The sequence below is a fragment of the Gymnogyps californianus genome, chromosome 5, assembly GCF_018139145.2.
Source record: "Gymnogyps californianus isolate 813 chromosome 5, ASM1813914v2, whole genome shotgun sequence".
Classification (NCBI taxonomy): Eukaryota; Metazoa; Chordata; class Aves; order Accipitriformes; family Cathartidae; genus Gymnogyps; species Gymnogyps californianus.
Window position 1 is genome coordinate 47742694 of NC_059475.1, and position 25994 is coordinate 47768687.

The 25994-nt window shown below is 43.4% G+C and overlaps 1 protein-coding gene across 7 annotated transcripts in view; it reads left to right on the plus strand.

The window, feature by feature from the left end:
- Positions 1 to 25994, plus strand: part of NRXN3 (neurexin 3) — a 988734-nt gene that overhangs the window by 605389 nt on the left and 357351 nt on the right. The gene's annotated exons all lie outside the window — the stretch shown is intronic.

A 25994-nucleotide genomic window follows, 5' to 3' on the forward strand; every position in this document is an offset into this window, starting at 1 on the left:
AGGGTCAGGTCTGGCCAAGGTGTGAATCCCGCAGCAGCTCTGCTCTGCCACCTTTTAGGCAAAGGTAGCGATATACTGGAAAGGCGACTAAAGTCTCTGCCTTTGTATCCAGTTCTGTCATTCTCTCTCCCAGCTTGCTTTTCCTTTAGCTATTCCTGTTGGAAACCCTTTGGGGCAGGGACTGGCTGATCCTTCATATCCTTCACTTTAGCACAGTAGGGGCTCTCTCACATGATTCTTGAGTATTGCTGCAAATAACAGGGTTCCTGCTGCTAATGATTAATAACCCATAACTGAATTGCACATGGGTGGTGCTTAACAGATGGTCTTGATGTCTGGCATGGCACTGGTTCCCTTCCTGTGTGGGGCCTGAATATGTTTCTCTTGCTTTTTAGGGTGGATGTGAACTTTGGGGTGGAAGTGGGAGATTGATAGGCTGACGGGATCCTGCTACTTGTGTCTGCAGAACTGGCTGCGCACCTCCAGCTCAACCCATTTTGCCCAGCGCCATTTCAGTCCCGAGTCCTCGCCTCTGCAGCGCGGTGCTGTTATGCAGCGCCCTGGGCTCCCCCCTCCCACACTGCCAGCGCACCAGCAACCTGCCCTGCAGTGCTCCCAGCCGCCCTCTTCCCATGCCCTCCAGCAGCTCTGCCAAAGCACCTCCTGCTAGCGCAGCCCTGCTCTGCTGGTGCTCAGTTGTGACCCGCAGCATCTGCCTCCTGGCTTTGCTCCTGAGCCCGTTCCCTCTCCAATGCGCCTCGGCTCAGACCTGCAATACTGAGCTCCTTCTACAACTCTGCTAGGGTACCTATAGCCTTAATTGGAGGTCCCGTCATCGCTGTGTCATTTGAACTCTTCAGACTGCTCCACTGGTCATCCGAGTGTTTATCCGTGACACTCCAGGTTTCAATATCCCTGTAACCCTGACACAGCCCTGCCAGCACATCCTCCTAGTGCCTACTGCAGTCATGTCATGCGGCATTTCAACCAACTGTCCCAGGGCTCTCCCCTCCCTTCCCCTCTCCTTCCGAGCGGTCCTCTCCCTCACTTCTGACACTGGTTCTTCTTCTTCTGGTCCTGCACAGACGTGCTTCTGTAGCTAATGTACAGCTGTAGCTCCTGTGATAGAAGGGGATAGCAAAGTCTGGCTCACAGGTCACTTGTGAGGAAAGGGGAGAAGGATGTCACAAAGCGCGACAGTGGTTAGCCTTGATGTAAAAGGCAGCCAGTAGTCTGCGGGAGAGTCCACAGTCTGTTTCCTGGTCAAGAAATGAGAGTTCTTTTCTCCTTGATGACTTTTTCATCTGCCCTGAAAGCCCAGCAAAGCCTTATTTAAGAACGCTGAGCAAAAGCCGTTATCAACTTCAGTGAGAGACAGGCATTTTTTCTGTGTCCTCATTACAGTAAGGAATCAAGGGAAATGGAGAGCTTGGGGAGCTCGGGCTGGTACGTAAGCCAGCCTGAGATTTTTTTTTTCCTTTCCTAATCATGCCATGTAGCAAAGCTGGCGTGGAAACCCCCTTTGGCCATAAGTAAGGGGGTGGGGGGAGAGAGAGAGGAAAAAGAGACCACAAAGACAGCTGGTCTTGTAAACACACGCATGGTTTATTTTTGTGTTTTCTTTCACTGTTGCACGACAGAGGCCCTTGGAATTTGGATCCGTGACAGTGTTGAGGAGTCAGATCCCAGGGAGGCCATGCACTCCCTGTGTTTCCTGGGATTTTGATTTTTTTTTTTTTGCTAGAGGGAAATAAAAAATTCATTCTGCCCTACTTGGTGGCTACATTCATACTGGTTTCGGAAGGAATCGGGTCAGGTTCCTGGCTACCCTGCTGTGTTGCCTCCCAGTCCTGCAGTGCTGACCACCAGGACTCAGTCTTGTATTTAACTGTGTTTTCCTTTTTTCTTCTACATCCCAGTGGATTTCAATCTGTTTGAAGAAGCAGATTAGTATCTAGCACAGAGGAAAGTAAATGTCTCGCAAGCAGTGAACACTTGTTTGGAGTCTGTGTTTAGTACTCCTTTAAAATCGGTGGAAAACCTTCTTGTGGCTTAACTTGAACAGGACCGGGCCCAGATCTGGTAGTTGTTACCGTGCTGGTGTTATGAGAGTTAATTCTGAAATCACCGAGCTGGTGCTTTCCGGTAGTTGAGCTGCAACCTGCAAATGTAAAATTTGGCACAGTGCATCTTCTCAAGGAGAAAGTCTTTGTGACAGGTTTACCTCCCTGTCAGCAAGGGAGTGAGCCTGGTCAGGCAGGGGACTTCAGCAAGTCAGAAGAAACCTTTTTTCCATGTGAGGACCTTCCTAGACTGGCAGAATCTTTCTCCCTGAACAATAGGAAGGGAAAGCCACGATTCCTCTTTGCTTCATTAAGGGCTTGTGGGACAGAGGGAGGAAGAAAATCCAACTGTGAAACGAAGTTGGGGCTGTGTTTATTGGAAGTCCACATGTGCTGAATCCTCCTGCCTCCCCTTAGCTATTTAGCACCCTGCTGGGTCAGCTGCTTTACCAGAGCTTGCAGCAGTGGCTTCACAGCCCCTTTTTCCACATTCTCATCGCCTCAGCTGATGAATAATGCATGCCTCTGGTTGACAGATAAAATGAAGAGATTTGTGCATGTTTTGTCTTAGTGATGAATTAATTAATTTGGCTTCTCCTTTTCTCCTCCAGCTGTTTTTTCTCTGGCCCTCCTTAATGGATGTGGAACAGAGGTGCACAGAGGCAACGTGTGATGTCTTGTGCAGATTGCCCCAGCCTTCAGAGTACTGCTGTGCAGGGGCAGCTATGGGAGCACTGGTGGGCGTGGGGGCGTTACTCTTTTGGTTTTCACTTTGTGGGGACTAGGCTTGCTCAGGCTGTTGCACAATTCACAGCAAAAAGTGAAGGCTTGTCATGAGGACTGGCAGTGAGCAGTCACCAGATCTTGTAGGTGTAACTCTTAGGCCTTAGTCAATTCTTAGAAGTTCTGTCATTTATATTAAGCATTTCCATCTCTTATGTCTTTTTTAAAATCAGCAAATGAGAACAAATGCTTGGACAAATCAAGAGAGTGTTTCCATAAAATGGGCAGGTATTCTGCAAAGCAGTGTAAAAGCTTGCCACCCACAGCTATGACAGTGTGCCTTCTTTATAATACGTATGTCCTACTCCTTGCTGCTCCTCTAGCGTGACCTATTCCTCATCTCAAGTGTCTTTGTTACTGCAATCCTGCCTTTTCTATAAAATAAATAGAAAACTAATTCCCAGTCCTTGGCACTGCCCATTCCCCAGTACTGAGCAGGACCTTCCCTGTTCCTCCATCATCAGGAGATTACTTTGAGCAAAGGTTGGTAGTTTTAACAAAAGGGAAAAAATCATTCTATACAGAGCAGTCAGTGATCCAGTAAAATTAACTTCATTCAGAGCTGAAATTAGGGTTGCAGTTAAGTTCTGCAAAGGTGAAAAGCTAGAAGTCTGTCTACTTTCTGTGGCTCGCCTCTAGTCTCCTATCAACAATGAAGCCTGATTTTTTTGCAAGACTAGTGATTCTGTGTGCCTGAATGTTTACATTCCCTTCCTCAGAGACATTAACAATGACTAGTATTTTTAAAGAAAGGTGAAGTCTGCTTAAATTGTCTCAAGCTGGCTATCCAGAAATCTAAGCATCCAAACTCACTAGTCCCTTGTAGTCTTGTTTAAGTGATCATAGCTGAGCTTTGACCCCCTGTGCTGAGTCTCTGTAGCTCTTCTGAGAAAGCACAGTGTTCGGTAGTTGAACATAGGAAAATTCTGGTATACGGAAAGGCTGTTTCCTCAAAATGAGGTTACTATTTGACTTACTCTTTACATACTTTTATATGAAACAGTTTCTGATCAGATACTTTGACTTCTCATTCTGTGCATAGTATTAACTGTTCCCAACTTGGAATAGCTTGCATTGATCTGCAAAATTGAAGCTTAAGTCTATTCACCTGGTACTTGATCCTGGGAGATCCCAGTGATCTTACGAGATCTGGAACATGAGATACCTAATGTTATTGTTGAACCCTGTCATTCTGATTTAGTATATATCTCTGTGCTCTTTGAAACATTGCTCAGACCTGTGCTGCTGAAGGTACAGTCTCTTAAGACGTGTTTAAAAAAAACCTGTTCTGATAGCTACTTTGTGCTTGCTCAGTATCTCATAGCACATTTTGCAAAAGTGGGAATGCTAGTCCTGAGTCAGAATTAGATCAGGGCTTTCTTCCTCCTTACATTTGCTTTGCAATTTAGACTGGAGAGAGGTTTCTTCTTCTCTTTATCATTTCTGCTTTTGGGTAATATAGCCCTGACTTGTCGAGCAACTGCCACATTCTACTGCAGAGGTGACTGCATTTCAAAGACAGATGAAGGATCCTGCTGTATGCTTTGTATAGGCATTGAAGTTGTAAAGAATATTGGATGATGTGACACAAGCTATGCAGTCAGAATGCTGCAGAATGAGAATGGTACTTTTTATAATATTTCTACATTTAAAAAATGGAAGAAATTTTTCTTAAAGATGCTGGTCAGTTTTCCTTGTTGGTTTTTTTTTTCCTCTCTTCTTTTGCCACGGCATGAAAATACATGCTTGAACAATGTTACAATAGTCACTGGGTTATTACTTACTGTGCTGTTGGAAGCTCCAAATTCCTTACACAGGTCTCACTAGAAGCAGGAAAAAGTCATCTAAGGTGGGAATACTGACAAGAACAGGATAGTCTCCAGCTGGTGGTGGGGAAGTTCCATGGTTTGCCATGCAGAAGGTAACCAAATAAAGAGCTGGAGCTTCTAAGTGCAAGGAACAGAAGTTTTGTCTGGGAAGTACAGAGGATGACCATTCTTCTTTTTTCTCCATTTCCATGTGCTGAGCTATAGGAACACCGGCTCTCTGTGTAATTGCCCAGGATGACAGTCCTGTGCTGGTTGGCAGACATTTTTTGGTTTCGCATTTCTGTTGTTCTAGTGGGCTTTGATAACTATGAAAGGTCACTTGCACTAGAGAGAAAAAGCTGGGTTTCATGTCTTCTGTGTAACCTCTGCACACAAGATGACACGCTGTTGACCAGTGGCTCCGATTTGTTGTATGACCTTGGTGAAACATTAGCTTTCCTTCTGACTTGTTTTCTTCATCTGTGAAATTAAGAGAAAACCATTTATCTCCTAGGTGAGGTGAGCAGTCCTGGTGTACCTGTGTGCTTTGAGATCCCTGGCAGGGAGCCACAGAAGTGTATGAAATCCCAGTAGTCCTCTTGAGCTTTAGATGTCAGAGCAACTTAAAAGAGCAGCCTGCTTCAATCTCTTCTTGAAGGACAAGCAAGACATCTTCAAATTCTGGACATAGATCCCAGTAGTGTTTTGCTTCATGGCTTTAAAGCCTGGACAGGCTCTAGAGCCAAATGCCAGCATCGTGTTTCCGAAGGAGCAGGAGAGCATTTTGGCCGAAGTGCTGGCTGTGCCGAATTCCAGGCAGCCGCTGGAGCCAGAGGCCTGTGATTCACCATGGCTCCCTCGCCACTCTCGCAAATTACCTCTCTTGCACTTTGTGTGTGTGTGTGTGTGTGTTGTTTTTTGCACATTAAAACATAACTACTTATACCCCTGAGTTACTTTCCCCCAAACTACGAATTTAAAGTACTTCCGACACTGTCTTTTAGAATTTGAATATAATTATATGCTTTGGGTGTAAATTGTGGTTTTTGCTACATAAGAAACTAATGGAAATGATCTGCCTGTTCCTGTAGTTTACAGATTATACGCTTTAGATCTGGGGATGTATATTTAGGCTGCTTTTCTGTTTGGTGTATTAAAATGAAAATGAAGTTGGTGTAACCTATAGTGGTTGCTAAGCATGAATAGGAGGCTGATAAAGGACATTACTAACTTGATCCAGTGCTAAGGTTGACTTTATCATCTCTTAGTTTTGCACCTTTCATCTCTTTGCATTCTTGGTGATGGAGAACAGGAGAGTGTGGAAAGTATTTCGCAGTCTATAGAGGGCCTTGTGTCTGCAGAAGCTCAAGGGACAAGGTGAATGAATCAGAAAGATGTAAGATGTTGCTAAAAAAAGACCCTTTGCTTATTCTGTGAATACCACATGGTAAAGAATCAGGGAAGACTTTGTTTCCTAGAGGGCTCAGGAAAAGGGTACCATCAGGCTTACTCGCCTGTATAGTCAACAGGCCAGGCTCTATTTAATAACTGCAGACTAAATCCGTCTCCATGCTATCCGTGGAACATGGTTTTGAATTTAGAACAAATTCAGCATATCTGCCTTAAGCAGATCAAATTATTGGAAGGGGACAGGAGGTGAAGTTTGGTTTTTTCCAACAGTTTGATCTTTAACATCATGCTGGATGACATCAACTGATTGTTTGGACATGTTTGGTGAACCCTTTGGTTCCTTGCTCATCTGCTGCACTGCCCAGCGGGGGTCTTCATGACTCCCTGTCACAGCTGGATCCTGCAGTTACAGCAGCCTGCTGCTCCTGCTTCAGCTGGTTTGCTTAATGACCCCAGCCAGTGGAGACGTTACAGGGATGATGTCTGGAAATGTTTCTATCTAGCTGGTTCTGCAGGTTTGCTGTTTCAGCTACCAGATGTTTCAGTACATAAATGTCCTCCGCTGGTGAAGGCTTCAAACCATAGCATGAGGGCAAAGCAGCAGAGTATGGAAATTTCCCAAATAGCGTTGGGAAGGCAGTTAGTGGGTGGTTAAGGGAGAGAACACACAGTAGACAGCTGTGTATCAAGCACACTGGTCATTAACAGTGTTTCTGCTTATCTCACCTACAGAGCATACATAAACATGGTTTTAGAGAAGTCAAGTCTACCAGTGTTTTATTAAAATTGAAAACTTTCAGCACTGCTTATTTTGTCAAGCAGGAAAACTGGCTTCTTAAACATGTATGTGTGCTAGCAAATGTTGCAGGATGGTTTGAGACCTGCCTGCCTTCTGCAGGGCAAGTGAACATGTTTGTCTAAAACAAGAACTGACCTGAAATTGTTGAAGAAATGCAAGTGTTTTCAAAGAAAAGAAAGAAGAAGAAAAAAAAAGGCCTGATTCATTTTGATTCAGTTATTATGCTGCCTGGACTATACATAGAAAATGGGTTCTGCTGAGGTCTCCACTTGGCTGTCTACTCTGGAAAGATTCTCACTGTCTCTTTGAACACTGAGGAATCCCTGTGTTTATTGGATTAAAACCTCTGAGTTTCTTGTACTTCATGTTTTGTAACTTCCCTGAGTTATGGTGATCATCTGAGACAGTTTCACTCCAAAGACTGTTACAGCTTGTAGTTACATAGACACATTTTCTGACCTACAGGCACTGTGGGTCTTTTAGTACCCAGTGAGGTGAAAGTGGAAACAGTAGATAAAGAAATTACGTTTTCCTCTTTCCTTTGTTTGTTCTTCTTGATTTACTTGTCTAAAGGTAACCCATCTTAGGTTTTCTCACATTCTGATTATGCTACTGATAATTGTGATGTCCTGGGCTTTCACAGAATAATTTGTTATTCACTGATGTCCACTGAGTGCAGTGTTTAGGAATGCTGGTGGCCTGGACAGGACCTAGAGAAATCTTAAGTTTATGTGGCCTACATCTAGTCATCTGCTTCCGTAACCTCTCTGTAGGATTGCAGGAGGACCCCCTGCTCCCCCAATATCATCTTTTCTTTGCAGTTAAGTAATGAATGCCGAAGCTATTCCAAGTTTCCCTGATCTTGCCTCTCTGTCTGCAGTCCAGCATATTTCTGTCAGTGTAGGTTTGCAAGATACTGATGGCTTTGAATGCCTTTTCACTTTTTATTATCTCACCATGGAGTCTGCTCTCCTTCCTGTGCCCTCATGCATTCAGAGGCAGTTCATTAGAGGCAAGGAAAAGGCAAAGAAATTAATTTTCCTTGAGAAAAGTATTCAGCACCTTATACAGGCTTGAAGAAAGAAACAGAGCAGAGAATTCTTACTGTTGTCTTTTCAAACTTTTTTTTTCTATGGAGAATCTGGAGAAAAAATGTCTGTGCCCTGCAAGCATCCCTTTACCTGGTGACTTGCTTTTCTGACACTAGGCACTACAAGCACGCCAGGCTTGCAGTAGCCTGGAACAGGGTAAGGTAATGGGGGTGCCTGTCCTCCAGAATTGGTGTGTATTGGCTTAGGAAAAAAACAGTATGTCTTGTAACCGAAGATCAGGGTGGCGAATTCTGCTCAGATGAATGCCAGTAGTGTATGTCTAAGCTTATTTTGTTTCAGGTAATTGTTATTCCAGACAGGTTGGTTTCTACTTAACAAGCCATAGACTCAGGCTACTTTTCCTGGCCCAGTCATTAGGAAAATACACGCGGGCAAAATGAGCAGCCTCCCCTACTGGACTAATTAATACTTGATAGCTGATTTACAGAAATGGTGAAAACCTGAGTCTTTTGTGTATTCCTTGGTGAGAACTTTTGCCATTGATGTCAGGGAAGCCATATCCCACTTGGCAATGGGCAACGCTGAAGAGGTGTTTCCTCAGCAGCAGCACAGAGCACAACTGAGGACAAGAACCTCCAAACTTTTCCCCTAGCTCTGCCACTGGCTTACCTTGACATGCTGGATGGTGAATTTTAGGGGCACATCACACATTGACAGGTGTTTCAGTTTCCCTGTGCTGTAGTGCAGAAATGTGATGAGTATTTAAAATCTCTTTCGATCCTGACATAACCCATCTTGAAAGGAAAAGCACTACATTGATATTGGTCTTTCCCAACATACTGGAAAGATATTTTTGAACTTCAGCCAGAATATTTGGTCCTTTGAATTTAGGGACCATCACAGTGCCACAGCTCCTGGTACTGTCATTGGATGAAGTCCTGGGAATTCATCCCTGTAATGCCCTGAGAAGTGGTTGGTGCCTTTTTATGCAGCCAGTTCTGCAAAGAAATATTGATCCTCATCCCGAGAATACAGTGTCAGAAAAATGGGGAACGCCTGGGCTGCATGGTTAAATGCAGTGTTTTGTTTCAGTAATTTCTTTCTGAGAACAAGTGATTCTCTGCTCCTGGTGACGGTTTCATTTACTGCTTCAAGGAGCATTACCGACGTGCATTTCTCTTCACTGATTCCAGAAATCTGGGGGGATTTTTCACACCAGTGACCCAAAGAGCTGACCACATCACCCCAGCCTCTACTTTCAGTGTCCCTGTTCACTGTCTTCTGCTTCTGTCACGAGTTAGATCTTGTCTGCAACTGTTCAATCAATTCATTTTACCAAAAATTGTGAACAAAATTATCAAGGTGATTTCAGCTAGTGTGGGACAGAAGAGGGGAGGGAGAGGAGGAAGATGGAAATTAAGCTGAAGTGTAAATCAGTCAAGGGTACAATTCCCATTCTGTCTTTGTCTTTGATCAGAAGTAAAAGAGGCAAGGATTATCAGAAGAACCATTAAAGATCCAAGTAGTTCTCAACAAAAGACATGAAGAATTTGAAGCTGGAGGAAAAAATACACTAAAGAAACAGGAAAGGAAGGAGCAGTATCAGAGCTCAGCAGCAGGGCTGCCCTGTTGGCTCCTCTTGATCTGAGCTGAGGAGGTTCAGGGTGTTCTGCAGAAGCCTGTAGGGTCTGCAACTTGCCCACCAGAGCCCCATGCTACTGATGTTCAATTTACAGTGGTCTTTTAGCCACATGTTTTTTTGACCTTGGACCTAGACTTCAAAGTATTCCATATGATTTTACAAATCCAGTTACTGTGATGATTGAAACACCCATTTAGCTTTTTTTTTTTTTTTTTACCATTGCCTGTGTTCTTGGAAGTCTCATTGCCAGCATCTAGAACAAGACATTAATATATTTAGCTTATTACCTACCAGTCTAAAGATTCAAGGCACTTTTTAAAAAAAAATATTTTCTATGGAGGGAGAAAGGGTGGATTCTGCTGCTGCTCAGCATGGGAAGAGCTATGCAATGCTTTATTTTTATTACTAAGAAGGTCACTCGGACAGGCCCAGGTAAAGGCTGGGCTGTACTGCAGTCTGCAGTGGTGCCTCGGGGTGTGTGCTTGCCCTGCCTCTGCTCCCCTGTTACACAGCAGGGGACAAAGAGGAGCAGTTTGTTCAAATGCAGTGTCTGAATAGCGGGCTTTTTTGTCGGGGCACCCCTGTGTGTGTACATAGGGATATGTGTAGCATTGCTCCTCAGGGAAGCTTGCTTCTCTTCAGAAGCAGTGTCTGTTTTTTATGTTTCTGCTGAGGTTTAGGATTAATACGTAATTCATGTCCATAGGGAAGCTGAGTTCAGATTCAAGAAGGGGCTAGGGGCTGTCTGTAGAGACTATTTCCCTCTGGATACTGAGTAAAGACAAAGCAGTCATATCTGCAGGAGCTCTTTGTTTCTTCTTTTATCCCATTTCACAGCCTGAGCGACCATCCTACAGCAACCCTTTTCTATAACCTTTCTGGGTTCCTGGATTCAAGGGCACCTTCTAGAGAGGCTGATTCAGTCCCTGGCCTTCATGTAGCTGAACTCAACCGTGTTTACAGAAGTCCTAGTTAGTCAAGAAGTTTAAAATATGGCAACAGAGTCCCCGATGTGATACGATAATGCAATGTCATCATTTTATGGTGCAGTGCTAATGGTTTCTAATTATTTACAAATAAAATAATTATAAAATTAAATAATTATTATTACTTATATGATCCTCAAACAAAAAAACAAAAATGCAGTGGATGGCTCTTGTAAAAGACAAGATTTCTGTTATCTTTGCTGTTTACATCAGCCTTGCTCTGCATGTCTGGGAATGAATCACAGAAAAACAATGCAGTCATTCCAAAAGAATTTGTGGGAAGGTTTTAGGATCCTGCCATGCAAACCTAGGCTCTATAAATTCACAGACAAGACTGTACTATTAGAAAATCATTTGGAGTCTTATAGTCTACAGTCTTGTAAGCTACAGTCTTACAGTAGCAAAGATTCAGGAACTAAAAAAGAATTTTGGTTCAAATTACAGTTGAGTCATGGATTCTGTTGGTAATCTCTGAGGACAAGGCTTGGAAAATGTATGAGTGAATGTAGAAATTCACTGATAAAGAAATCCTGCATTAGAGTTGAGGTGAGCAAGGGACTAAATTGTCCCAGAATGCTGAGCTGCAGATAAACTCACAGTACAATCAATGATATGTCAGCACCAATTTTGGTTAGATGTTGATACACAATTAGAAGAGACATATCCAACCTGAAGGAAGAAATTAATCACAGAAGATGATAAGAATTTCCATACACATTGCTCCATCTGGTCTGGTATTCTGTCTGTGGCCGTGACCAGTGCCAGATGCTACAGATGGACGCAAATAACCTCTTTGATACATTTAATTGTATATCCCAAGGGAGGGTTGTGGTTTTTTTCCTTGACCTTACAAATGGTGATCACCTTATGCTGTACAGAACTGAGAAGGAGACTCATTGCAGTTTTATCCTAGTTATAATAATTTCACATGCCATTCTTTATTAATAAGTCTGTTTCTTATGCTAACTTTTTGCTTAGCTATTTTTACATTGCTATCTCAAAGCATTTTATGTAGCTTCTTAAAGCATCACAGCACTGATAGAGGGCAAGCAACCAGTTTTTGTATTTCGTGTTCTAAGATGAGAAAATGGGACATGGAGAGGGAAAGCAGTTTGCTGAGTTGGAAACTGTCACCACATTTGAACAGCCCGAGTTCTGCTGAAGTCCCTGGGTTTACTGCTTTCTGTCACTTCACTCCAGGCCATCAGGGTGCCTAATTAATAGGTTTCAGAGGTTAATAGAGTTTAGGCTATCTGAATGCAGCTGTGCACAAAGTCAAACCTGACAGTACAACCTGGCACTGGTGATGTCTGGTCCACTGCACCTTTCACATTGCTTTTACTTGGTGGCATGGCTATGTTTCTGTCTAGGATTTCCTCACAGAAATATGTGCACAGGGGAAGGAGGCACATGCATAGTTAGTCTGACACTACCAAGAAGCGTTGACCGTCGTGATTAATCCATTCATATACCTCGAGTCTAATGTGTCTCAAATACTTATGATTTACTGTTTGTGGGCAGATTGTTGGTACGGTGCATGTGCATCGGGTCTTCTTGGAATGTTTGGCTCACTGCACATACATTATAGCATTGACCTGTGCATAAGCACTGGAAAACTGGATGTCCAGAAATGCCAGACACATGTACGCAACCCTCCAGCTTCATCAGATGGAATTTCCAGGTAGAAGAATAAAACATATTGGGGGAAATACATGCATATGGCAGCCATACCTCTTTCTTTTCCTAAGAGTAGCCCACATCAGGGACTTCTGAGGACTGGAAATACGATGTGTGTGTGTGTGAAAGAGACTACACATTGCTTTGCAGAAAAGCTGGATTTGTGTGCAATTGTGTGTAGTAAAAACAACCTCAGCCATGCTAAATGCTGCCAGAAATGTTTTCTCTTCTGCCTCCAAACTGCATAGGCATTAAGCCTGTCGTGTCCACTTTCAAACAGCAGCTGCCATGTACTCACAGTGTTTCAGTTACAGTCTATGGTGCATAGAAGTAAGTCCTTTCTATTCAGTGTTTCCATCTAAACTAATGTAAGCCTCCCAAAGAGCAGCTTTCAGATAAGAATATCCCACAGGGAAAGAGGCAGAGTGGTCTAAGCAAGGAATATGGAAGCAACAACTTCTGGATATGGGTCCTGTTTTGACCCTGCCTTCTGCTATAGCTCTAGACAAATCAGAACTTCACCTCTGCATGCTCTAAAAACTCCCAGGTGGTGATGGGGAGTTGAAATACTTGCTTAAGGCTTGGGAGGCATAACCAGCCTGATCTTACTTGCGCCATTACAAACCAGAAGACATTTGGTGTCAAGACAGAGTCTGTTGTGCTGGCACTGCGCTCCCAGCTGGCTAGAGGTCACGACAGTTCCCTTGCTGGCACAGTCTGTACCTGCGTATCTAAAGAAGTAGGTCTGACCTGTGGATCCCAGTTTCAGCCTCAGCTGTGGTAGTGTGCAGAGCATTCATGTACGTTGTGCTAACCCCAGATGAAAATCTTTATTGATCTCTTGTATTTATCTAGCAGTTGGCAGACTCAGCAGCAGAAAAGGGGTGCTAGGGTACTTATGGCCTGGGCAGAAAGGACTTCCCTCTGTTGTTGTAGCCTATGATGTGCGTAGAGTAGGGTACAGAGAATGAAGAGCTGTCCCATCTGGTTTATTCAAGATTTCTTTTTTTTCCATCTATGATATGGGACAAAACCCCAAAATGTTGAAAATGTTGAGCTGGCTATTCCAAGGAATTTGGAGAGGGGCAGTCCAAATATGTTCTTTTGACAGCTACTGCTCAAGGGAGATAGATCATATCTTTATGTGAAACATCCAAACACCTGATGCAAAATAACAATAATGTAATCCTTTCTCTGTGCACAAACACACCCATTGTATACACTTGCTTATGACTTAACACCATATGCAGGAAGTTAAACAGAAAACCATTAAACTTTTATAGGAAAAAATGACATCATTAAAAGATGTTTCCCCAAAACTCATTCCTTCCCTAAAATGCCTGTAGCCCTCAGACTACTTCTGCAACAACCTTGCCGAATCCATCACCAGAAACAAAATTCGTTCAATGAAAACAAGCCACAGATGGCCTGGTTTCTATAGTCACCATAGTAAAAAGTCACTCACAATAAAACCATCCAAAGCCTTGGATTTAACACATGCGTGGTCCAGAATATGGACCAATGCTGCAAAGTAATGCAGTGCTGCAAAGGCCCTCATGGAACCGAAGCTGGTAAGACCAGAAACCTGCCGTGTACCATGGTGAACTCACACAGACACTCAGTAAATAGAAACATCCAGTTAACAGCGGGAGAACATTTTTCACAAATAACCACTCTAACCTATCAGCCCTGATCCTCAAGGGAGTCCTTCAAAACAGTTTCAAAGGAAGATCTTAGAAACTAAAATTTGTAACTGTTAGACTCTAAAAATCAAGGGCTCAGTATAGCAATATTGATTTATAGTATGTTGTATTTCTTCTTACATTCTGCTGCCTGTGAACTCCTTCACGTCCTATAGGCAATAATTAGTTCTCTCTCTGTCCCGCTGAGGGAGAGAGCATATTACTATTGCTAGTACCACTCCCCATGGGTCTACAGGTAGCAGTAACCTGTTCCCTCAAATTGACTAATGTATTAGATAACAATGTTAAATTCAGAGCTATAAGTCTAAAACTGCATATAGCTTTGAAATCTGCTGTTACACTTTTAGATCTGAATAGGGTTTATGTTCCTCATGTTTTGCATTTTATCCTTCTATACTGATTGGTCTACTAAAGGCAAATCTTGCTCATTTATATCTTTTGATCATCATGGGTATAACAACATCACTACAAAAGTTTGAATCTTTGACATTTTTTAACTTCATTAAGTATTTATTTATTAAACTTTCCAAACAAAACATGTTTTTAATGAAACTTGAAGCCTAATTGTTAAATGCCTAAACTTTTTTGAAACCGAATATAGAACAATTCCTATAAATAGTTTACTTCTGATGAATTACCCTTCAGTGGAAAATTCTCAACCAATGCTAGTCATAAAAAGATTTGGACACAAATGCAAACAAAAACTCACATCTATGCCATTAGAACCATTCTGAAAGCCCGGGTTACATGAGCATTAATCCATTTAGAAGGCTCCCGAAATAGTTGCCGTTATTTCTCCCTTACTTGATACAGTGTGGCTTGAACAGCGGGAGGAATGAGAAATATTTCTGGATCTTAGCTGTAGGTGACTGGGGCTCTGGAAGTGAATATTCTAAACCATGCTGTCTTCCCAAGTTTTTAGCCTTAAAACTGGATGTTTGTTGTATTATGACTCTGTAGCTGGGATTTTAATTGAAGAGCAATTTTTAAATTGAAATTGGTATCAGTGGGATTCTGAGAAAAAGCATTCAAAGACGATGGAGCAGTGCCATACATCAGTAATAAGGTCATGGTATTCTTTTAACCGTTGCTGTGGAACAAACCCAGTCCTGTAGGTTTTTCCAAACCAGGCTGTGGTTGTGGACTTCTTAAAATATTTTTGATTCTGTTATGAAAATATTTCATTGTGAACTTCCGCACTAATTCTGCACCAAGAAATTCCAGTCTGTAACCTGCTACTGAAGCAAGCCTGAACCATGGCTGAATCCCACCTTTGCTGCTAGGTGCCATACCATGTTTTTTTGGTGTTTAAAGCTAGATAAATTTAAAGCCTAAACAATTCACCGTTTAGGCAATACATTGTTTAGGATAAACAATATGATATGTTAATGCAATACATTACAATACCTTGTTCAGGCACATATAATGCAGTCACATTTGCATAAATGAATAATCCTTGCATGTCTCTACACATTATGGATTTGCATACCTAAACTAGATGTTTTAAAATTTGTTTCTTGCTAACATCATTGATACATAGCTGAGTGTTTGTGAATCTGGAGGAGAGCAGGGTCTGAGAATCTGTTTCTGGATCTTCCATTTTCTGGTTTTATAATCTTAGCCAAATTATGCAAACTACTTACTGCAGTTTCCTCCTATGTGTGGGAATTACAATAGTGACCCAGCTTTGTAAAGCATTTTGAGATACATAATACTTTTTGATTATGTAAAAGTCAAGTATTATTGTAAGTGTACACACAGAAAGAATGATGTGTGTCTGCAGATACATATTACATTTAGAATGGAGTTCTTGATTTTACCCTTAATTCACCTGTCCTAAAATAATGTGTATCATAAGCTTAATCCTTTGCATTGCATGGTTGTTGGACTAGGTATTTGGGGATATTTTTTAAGTGGATATTCGTTTACACCATGATCTTATCCAGTTCCTCATTTAATCTATGTTGAGCTGCCTAGATGTTATTCATATTCCCCTACCACCAGCAAGTCAAGGTCTTGGGGAAACAGACTTGATGCATTCTGTTTATCCCCGATAGTTCATCATCTAAGATAAGCCAGGGTTGTCTGCAAACTGCAATCTCATCAGGCAGGGTCAGATAGCATCTCACTTGACTTTTTTGCTTATTCCGTTAACACGACTGTCCTGGAGATTTGAGATGCTCAGCTTTACCGTGCTGGCAAGAGCAAATGATTAACTGGGGATTGAGATTTAGCCATCATTGGCTGCATTAAACATGACAACCCTTTTAGTTGTTACACTTAACCTCCATAAGGCTGTGCTCCCAGAGAGCATTTAAACAAGAGGGAGAGGAAGGATCGGAGTGCAGTGGCTTTTGTTACAGCTGTACACCATCACGTTACACTTTAAAAAGATCTTAATTCATGTCTCAAGAAAGGTTTTACTTTCTCCCTTTTTGTTGTTGTTGATTTCCCATACAGGTATTCACTAGCACTGGCATTTTAGAGGTAAAAGGCAAGTAGGATCCGTAATTCCTATTCATTGGGCTTACTTCCTACAGCTTAAATAGCTCTAGGGAGAGACCCAAGCAGTTACCACTGATGTGTGCATGCAGCAGCAGTGGTTATATGCATGTGGTCAGGACCACTTAGCATTCTGCGTCTTCCTGCAAGGTGTGCCCCAGTAAAGCGGTCCATTCAAAGTGTCCTTAAGCTATATAGTTCATAATTTGTACATGAAATTGTGGGCATGTGAATAGCTAGCCCTCTAGAAGCACTGGTTGGTAGGTTTGTAGGTAGATAGGCTGGTAGGCTGTGGAAAATTCAGTCTCTGTTGTGTCCATGTTGAAAGGGAATGAATGCCAGCCTCATTTCAGTGCTTGCATTTGCAGAGAAGAGAGGAGAGGCAGAGAGCGCAGCAAGGAGTGGGTTAACTGCCTGCCTTTCTAAAGAGCTGGGCTGGAAAATATTTTTCAACTTACCCTTTCAATATAGAGGTTTTGATGCTTTTGCTGTTTCACAGGGTTCAAAATGGATTTGTTTTTCATGTTCTAAGGGGTTTTACTACAGTTATAAGCATTTTGATAACGGTTCCAATAACATTTTTGATAAAAGAATTAGCATTTAAAATGTTGCAAAAATGAAAAATGCTGAAAAGTAAAACATTGCAGTTTTTAAAAGGCCATTTGTCAATTTAAGAAGTCTTTAGTTTGAAAACATTAAAGCAACTGTATTATCTAAGAAAATCTGCACCAGAACGCTGCCAAAGGAAGCAGAGGCTGGGAGGGGAGGGACAGGATGGGCCTTCAAATCTAACCGTGAGGAACCCCCCTTGGATGGGAAAAATGCTTATCCTAGAGAAGCATGTCTTTAGGTGATGGTCAGTAGCATTTACAGGCGTGACAGGAACAAGAAGGCATTAAGTGGATTGAGTTGAATCGCCTTGTGTTTATTCCTGACATGTAATATGGAAGCGTTTTAATCCTTTGCCCAGCATGTCTGCTTATTACAATTTCCCAACCCAGCAGAAATCCCCAAAGGCTGTTGACTGCAGTCCACTCTGTTTTTAGAAATAACCACATCCATGCCAGAGATTTTCAGGAGAGTCCAATCCTTTGGATTATTTCTCTTGCTGTATGACACAGCTGAGAATTCCCAAAGTTTCTCCAGCCTGGTTCGTAAGTGTCTGCCAGTGCTGGGGAGAGATTATGAGGCCAAATACTGCATCTAATGGACCAAATTTGCAAAGCTGCACTCTGCAGTGGAGGGCAACGCATAGGTCCTGCCTATGCTGTATGGTTTGTGTTGGCATATGAGGAGGACAAGGCTGCTGCTGTTCTTCATCCTCCATTCCAGGCTGCAAACCCCAGCCTTTCAGAGCATAGAAATTGTCTTTTTAACTGGCTCCTGCAGTTAGGAGAGAGAGTACTGTACAAAACATTGCATAAGGTACCTCCACCGATACCCAGCACTGTCCGTTTCTCAGCTGTTATATGTGTGAATACCATAGGATTTTTCTCATCATCTAACAGCCAGGCGAAGTGCCACTTGACTGTGGTTTCCTCTAAATCCGATTTTTGGACGCTTCTGTCTGAGCAAAGAGCTATGCATTGGCCTCACAGAGGATGATGTGGATAAAATAGTTAATGAAGAAAAGTTCTGATGTTTCCGAAGGTTTAATAATGTGTTCAGGATCTAGTACAATGTGCACAAGAAAAAGTGAGACCACGCATTACATACCGCCAAAATATGCTGTAAGTTCAGATACAACAGGAGAGTACTGGTTCTGATGCTAGTTCTGTTCTGCTGTCTTTAACAGCAATCTTCCAGGTTTATGTTGATATCAGTAATAGCAGAATGTGGACCATTTTACTTGTAAATAAAAAAATGCAGGTAGATAATTGATTTTTAGAAGCCTGCTTAGGCTATTATTTTTATTTCTTCTTCTGGCGCAGGGGACTTTTTGCCGGACACAGGAGTGTGGCAGCAGAGCAAGGTGTATTCTGGGGCAGAAGGTGGGTGTTTGGGAGGAGGAGAGTGATCAGCAGGGGCAGATGGGTGCTGCAGTGCCTCTCTGACTCAGCCAGGCTCATTTTAGCAAGTGTGTGCGTTAGGGAAGTCATACATTCATTAGGCTGGAGATTTGAACAGATGAGGTGAAAACCCCTTTCCCTTTTACTTCATGATGACTCTGGTGTTAATATTTTAAGATACACAGGGTAACTTCTCAGTAGGTATCAATATATTGACTCATTCTACTCAGTGACTGTAGCAGAGCTATGCCAGCTTATACCCAGTGGGGATCTGACACCCTCTCTCTGTTTTTTATCTGCTTCAGGTGTCTTTAAAAAAAAAGAAGAGAGAGAGTAACAGATTGCATATGATCTAATTTCTTCCCTGGTCTGTCCGGTGTGTCAGCCTTTCCGTGACAGAATCCAAGGGAAGCTGTGATTTGGAGAAATAATACATTCAGTACATTGTAATGCTACACCAAAACTCCAAGCAGTTTGTCCCTCCCCCCAAATCTTAATATGAAATCTTATTTTGTAACTCGAAAGAGGACAAGATCAAAGGACAGGTATCATGTTCCTTGCAGACCTGGAGAAATATTGCATTTATGGATGAACTCACAAAGGAGCGGGGGATCTAGAATCGTTAAACATCAATATTAATTTTACTAAATCTGTCAAATTCTACTTTTAACTGGATGGTGTTTCCTTACCCGTCTGGTGTAGGACCAAGAAGATGGCTCACAATGGTGTTGGGGAGGCTGTGCCACACAGGGGCCATTGACAAGGCAGCGTGACAGGTCTTTCACTGCCAGTAAGAAACCTGCTGTTTCAAGGCTTATCCCTAGCAATGAGAATGAGACCTAGGAGGTGCAGGAGCACATCTTCCCAAAACTTCCTAGAGCAGATTGTAGTTAATAGTATTGTTGTGGCTATAATGGTGTTAGTGTGTAAATGAAGCAAGGTTAGTAAACCAACTGATAAAACCGGACTGTAGCAGACTCGTTTTTTAACCTGAAGAAGATTTTGTGTCTGAAATCTTGCCTGTTTATTCCAGCTACATCAGTTGTTCTACTAGACTACATCAATTCTCTCTTACAGCAGGGTTTGCTGTCCTTTCACTGCAGGGTGTGACACTGGCTACTGTCATAGGCACATATTGGACTACGTGGACCTAGATTTCATCCGAAATGGCAGTTCCGGCATTTCAGTGCTGAGCTCACTCTTCTTGGGGCTAGGGGGCAGGTTGTTACTTGCGGAGATATTTTTGGTATTAGACATGCAAGTGGGAATCCTCATCACTCATTGTCACTGACGTTGTCTAGCGTTAATCCTCATTTTTGGCTATGTCCCAATTCTGTTATTTTTATCCTGACTCTTAAAATTCTTCCTGCAGGCTTACTTGGATACTGACTTTTTCTTCATGTCTTTGCCTGCACTGTCTCATCATGCTTTTGTGAACGGCTCATCAGCTTTCAGGGTCCACAGCAGAGGCAGTCACACCTCAGGGCAAAGCAGGGGGAGCAGAATTAGACCACCACTGAATGCTTTTGATGCTTCTACTAAGTAGTACGGTTTGGGCTCAGGGCTAGTAGCGAAGCAAGGTGGTATAACAGAACAAGCAAAGGCTTTCTAAAGATAGTGCCCTATTCACCCTGCCATTCAAGGAACAGAGCAGGATTGCTCTAAGGTTGGGAATTAGTGAGCGAGTTCTTTTTTAGTCCTCCAGGTAGCTGATAAAACTGGCACACATGCGGGAAGGCTTTTAGGGAGGTGTCAAGTGTGGGAATGCAGTCTGCTGGATAACATGCTGCACTTGGGCTTTGGGATTAGAAGATACCACTGCCAACTTTTTAATGCAGTAGCTAAAACTCTCAGGTTTAAAAGATTAATACCATTTATTTACTTCATTTCCTCCTGCCCCCAAGCCTGCACCCCCCAAAGCAAAACTTTTCTAATTGGCATGTAGCTCCTGCTGAGCTAGCTGGCTTTTTTTTTTTTAAAAAAAACCACAATTTTTTCTATATTGAAAAAGCCTGAGAAGGAAAAAAATGGGTGAGGAAAGCTGAAGCTCAGGTAAGGGGGGTTGGGACATGTTTTTGTAATTGATTTAACTCTTTCAAGTGCCTCTCGGTTACTTTTCTGCTAGCTTACCTAGGCTGGCAGTGATTTTTTCTGTAGCAAAGCTAATGCTCTGTGTATTTGCAGGGGAGGGAGAGCACAGGCAGTTTTCTTTAGGGCTGCAGAGCACAACAAGAGATGAGAGAGCAAGAGTCCTTGTCAGGCTGCAGGGCTTGGAGCAGCAGAAGAGGGAAGGAAGGGGCTGCTTCTCGCCTGCCCCGAGGCAGCTCCGATCTATGGAGCGGGTCGCAGCCAGCAGATGGCAGGGAGCTCCTGTCTGCAGGGTCACCCCTGGAATCTGCTTTAATTGTGCCAGAGACCAGTTTAACCCTGTATCATCAGTAATTCCCACATGTTTTAAATGTGATAAAAAGGGGTGTTTCACAGAGTTTAACGTATGTCTAAATGGGGCTGACATGTTTCTAATTTATTTTCCATACCAGATGAAAAATGTTTCTCCTATGTGGTATTTGAACAAGTCACGTATTTAACGGCTAAAGGATTTTCATTTCTTTGCTACTCATTCAGCTGTCAGTCCTTTAGTATGGTGTCATGGCATGAAGATTTGTGAGACTTAGGTCAAGCAGTGACGTTTATTTACTACGTCAAAATTACATATGGTTGCTAGAATTTTTTTCTAGATACAAGAGGTGACTCGTACTTCATTATGTGACGAGTGGCAGGTTAAAATCCTAATTCCTTTCTCCAGTTACAGAGCAGAAATACGTAAGAGCATACAAAGAGTTACAACAGTGTATCCGTAAGCAAGTGCAAATGAGATAGATTATTATTTGCAATTTCACAGCTGTTTACATGTCTAGAGCCAGCTAAAACTATCCTACCAAAATAGGACAATATCATTAATTCCATTTCATTGAAAATTGAGTTTCATAAGGAAACTAAATATCATAAGATTACTGAGGTCTAGAGAAAAGAAGCATCTCATCCAGGTGCACAAAACAATTCTGTTGCAGAACAAGTGGAATCCAGGAGCTATAGTGCGTCCCAGGTTTACTAGACTGAGCCATATCTAAGTGGTAGCAGTGGCACAGTCCTCCTGTTATTGTTCCATCTATTTTTAGATTTATACCTTTAATCTCAAATTGAGTAACCCACCACAGCACTTGGGGAACAATAACCAACTTTAATATCCTGATGATACATTTCCTAGATAACTACAGTGATCGGCACTCTAGAAGTACCTTAGCCAGATATAGAAGCTGTATTGTATCTCATTTCTGTGACACCAAGAGCTTGGCTGACAAGATCTAGCTAGTAACAAAAAAGTGTGTGCCAGATCATTGTGATGAACAAGCTCTGTGTACAGAGAGGTCAAGAAGTACCATTCTGTGGCCTCTACACTGTGAGTCTGAGACCAAAAATATGGGGGACAAGTGGGCACTATGCTGCTCTTTGATTTGGACGTGCCAAGTTCTTGTGAACTGCTAAAATAGGTGGTGCATTTTCCCCCGTGGGGGAAGTCCTGTGCAGTGGCAATACATTGATGTGGACCTCACACCACTTAGTTTTAAGTGATTTTAGGTGTGGAGTTTTCCTAGAGATGCTGTTCCAGAGCATTAACAGAATCCTGTTCTAAGTAGCTTTCTCTGGGATGTTTGGCATCAGTTGCCTTTTTTCACCCAATCTAGTCTTGCCTTCTCAAATTCTTCCCCAGCTCCTCCCCTTATTTTCCATCTGCAGCTTCTGCAGCCCTGCAGATGGCTGTACTCCACAGTTAGGGCTTTATCTAGACATACATATTTAGCTGTGTGTAGGAACTACAAGTTACTTTTTATTTATTTACTTTGAAAAACTCCCTTGGAGAACTTGGTTTCCATCTGTTAAAAATGCTACCTCGACTTGTCCTCCCTGATGGAGGCTTGAGGGAAGGGAGGGGAGGATAAGCTTCTCTCCCTAACAAGCAGCTTATATTTAGCTGAGTGTCGTGGTTTAACCCCAGCTGGCAACTAAGCACCACGCAGCCGCTTGCTCACTTCTCCCCCCCGCCCCAGTGGGATGGGAAGAAGAATTGGAAAAAAAGTAAAACTCATGGGCTGAGATAAGAACAGTTTAATAATTGAAATAATATAATAATAATAACAGTAATGAAAAAGAAGATAACAAAAAGAGAGAGAAAGAAAACCCGAGAAAAACAAGTGATGCACAACGCAATTGCTCACCATTCGCTGACCGACACCCAGCCAGTCCCCGAGCAGCGATCCACCCCTCCCAGCCAACTCTTCCCAGTTTATATACTGAGCATGACAGTCTATGGTATGGAATATCCCTTTGGCTAGTTCGGGTCAGCTGTCCTGGCCATGCTCCCTCCCAGCTTCTTGTGCACCTGCTCGCATGGGAAACTGAAAAATCCTTGACTTAGGATAAGCACTACTTAGCAACAACTAAAACATCAGCATGTTATCAACATTATTCTCATACTAAATCCAAAATACAGCACTGTACCAGCTACTAGGAAGAAACTTAACTCTGTCCCAGCTGAAACCAGGACACTGAGGAACAAAATAACCCAGATCTTTGGGCTACCTGTGGAGATAGACAGATTAGGCTCCTGATGGCCAGGGTTCCCACTTCTCACATTCGTCAGATCTGGGCCAAGCCCAGAGCAGCTTCTCCTCCCACTGTAAGAACCACCCCAGTCCATGATAAATGTTTCTTTTGGAGGGAGGGAGGGAGAGTTGGAGGGAGAAGAAGAAGAGTGAGAGTTCTGTTCCTTCCTTTCCATTTTTTCTAATTGCTTTCAAATAGAAACTAAACTGCAGCCCCCTGAGCACCTTGAAGGATTAAATGCTGATCAAAGGCAGGTTTTACCATATCCCCAGGACAAGCTGCTTAGACACCAAGCAGCACAAGCTCTGGGTTAGCACAGCAACCAGAAAAGCAGCATAAATTAACAATTATCATTTCGACATGAAGAGAGCAGGGTTTTGGAAGAGGAGGCACTGGGAGCGTTCGGGGGAGCAGAGTATGGGGGATGCAGATGGAAATGAAGTCAACATTTATCTCATACGTATAGCCAGGAGACATGCTCTGCTTCTGATCTTGGCTGATTGCTCGCATCTGCTGCCACAAACTGCCTTTTCCCTCCTCAGGTTTGGGCTTTCCAGCATAATAGCATTAGTGGCATTAGATAGGAGTTTGTGTTATTAGTTACAACCTAAGGGAGGAGGAAATCTTTGGGGGATAAATTAACAGACCCCTCAGCTATCCTGATTGGCACTCAACCCTTTAGCTCCTGCCCAGCTTTTTATAGGCTTGCAAAATGTTGAGTATCTTATTCATCTATTTATTTTGCAGTGATTTCCCCTAGCGAATTCTGCACTTGCAGTTTCTGGCTTGGACATAATCAGAGCACACACTTCTGCTTTGGGTTTTCCTAGCATTGGCAAAATCTGGGGAGAAAAGATGCACTGACTGTTGAAGTTTATAAGTGGGGGAGGTACTGAAAAGGAGGATTATTTAGCTTTGAGGACAGATGAGTTAGCGAAGACTACTTAACTGTTAGCGCAAGGACTGTGAAGGATCAGACAGCAGATGATCAGCATCTATTTCTCACAGTCTTCAATAATATGGGAACGAAGGGCCAGCCAGTAACACAGAGCATAGATGTGAAAAGAAGTATCATTTTGCACTGTGAAGAAAACCTACATCTTTATACCATATATTGCCTCTGGGCAGCAGGACCCAGTTCATACATTCGCTGAAAATAGTAACAAGTTGCTGGTATAAGACCCTGGATTGTGTGCAGCCTTCTTCATAGAGCAGGAGGAGGGATGCAATAACTCTCACCTGTCTTTCTCAAAGCTCAGCTCCAAACATTTCGGGGGCTTTGAGCATTGTGGCGGGCTAGTGCTGCTGTAAGAGGAGAGCAGGGATGGGCAGAGGGAGGATGAGGTGGGTTGACCCTGGCTGGATGCCAGGTGCCCACTAAGCCGCTCTATCACTCCCCCTCCTCAGCTGGACAGGGGAGAGAAAATATAATGAAAGGCTCATGGGTCAAGGTAAGGACAGGGAGATCACTCATCGGTTACTGTCACGGGCAAAACAGACTTGACTTGGGGAAAAAAATTAATTTAATTTATTACTAGTCAAATCAGAGTAGCATAATAAGAAGTAAAACCAAATCTTAAAACACCTTCCCCCCACCCCTCCCTTCTTCCCAGGCTTAACTTTACTCCCAAATTCTCTACCTCCTCCCCCCCAGCGGCGCAGGGAGACGGGGAATGGGGGTTTGGGCCAGTTCATCACACGTTGTTTCTGCCACTCCTTCCTCCTTAGGGGGAGGACTCCTCACACTCTTCCCCTGCTCCAGCATGGGGTCCCTCCCACAGGAGACAGTCCTTCACGAACTTCTCCAACGTGAGTCCTTCCCACAGGCTGCAGTTCTTCACGAACTGCTCCAGCATGGGTCCCATCCACGGGGTGCAGTCCTTCAGGCACAGACTGCTCCAGCGTGGGTCCCCCGCGGGGTCACAAGTCCTGCCAGCAAACCTGCTTCAGCGTGGGCTCCTCTCTCCACGGGTCCCCAGGTCCTGCCAGGAGCCTGTTCCAGTGCAGGCTTCCCATGGGGTCACAGCGTCCTTTGGGCATCCACCTGCTCTGGCGTGGGGTCCTCCACAGGCTGCAGGTGGATATCTGCTCCACCGTTAACCTCCCCATGGGCTGCAGGGGGACAGCCTGCCTCACCATGGTCTTCCCCACAGGCTGCAGGGGAATCTCTGCTCTGGTGCCTGGAGCACCTCCTCCCCCTCCTTCTTCCCTGACCTTGGTGTCTGCAGAGTTGTTTCTCTCACATCTTCTCACTCCTCTCTCTCTGGCTGCAATTGCTGCTGCGCAGTAACTTTTTCCCTTTCTTAAATATGTTATCCCAGAGGCACTACCACCGTCGCTGGTTGGCTCGGCCTTGGTCAGCTCCGATTTGGAGCTGGCTGGCATCGGCTCTGTTGGACACGGGGGAAGCTTCTAGCAGCTTCTCACAGAAGCCACCCCTGTAGCCCCCCCGCTACCAAAACCTTGCTACGCAAACCCAATACAGACGGTATATATAGGGTCTCTACTTCTGCCCTCTTAATCCTAGGTAGATTTAAGTAGAGAGAGTCAGAAATCCTGTTTACGTCCCAGTTCACTCCCTGCCCTCATGGACAGTGACTCAGAGGCACGTTTGGGCTCTAACAGAAGGATAATCAAATTGCATGCTTCAAGTCATTATCTAATCACTGTAGAGGTCAGGCAGGAGTCTCTCGCTGTGGTGCCTGGCTTCACCGGATGAGCCAAGCATGCTGCAAGCTCTTTTCATTCCCTCAGTGGAGTTCAGAGGCAGAAGGCAAGAATTGATGGACCATCAGTCCAATTCAGCATGAAACCCCAACGTTCTTTTGAAAAATCAGCAGTCTCACAAGAGAACCTCTCTTGCACACTGGCGTGGAACAGGCAAAGGGCTCTAGC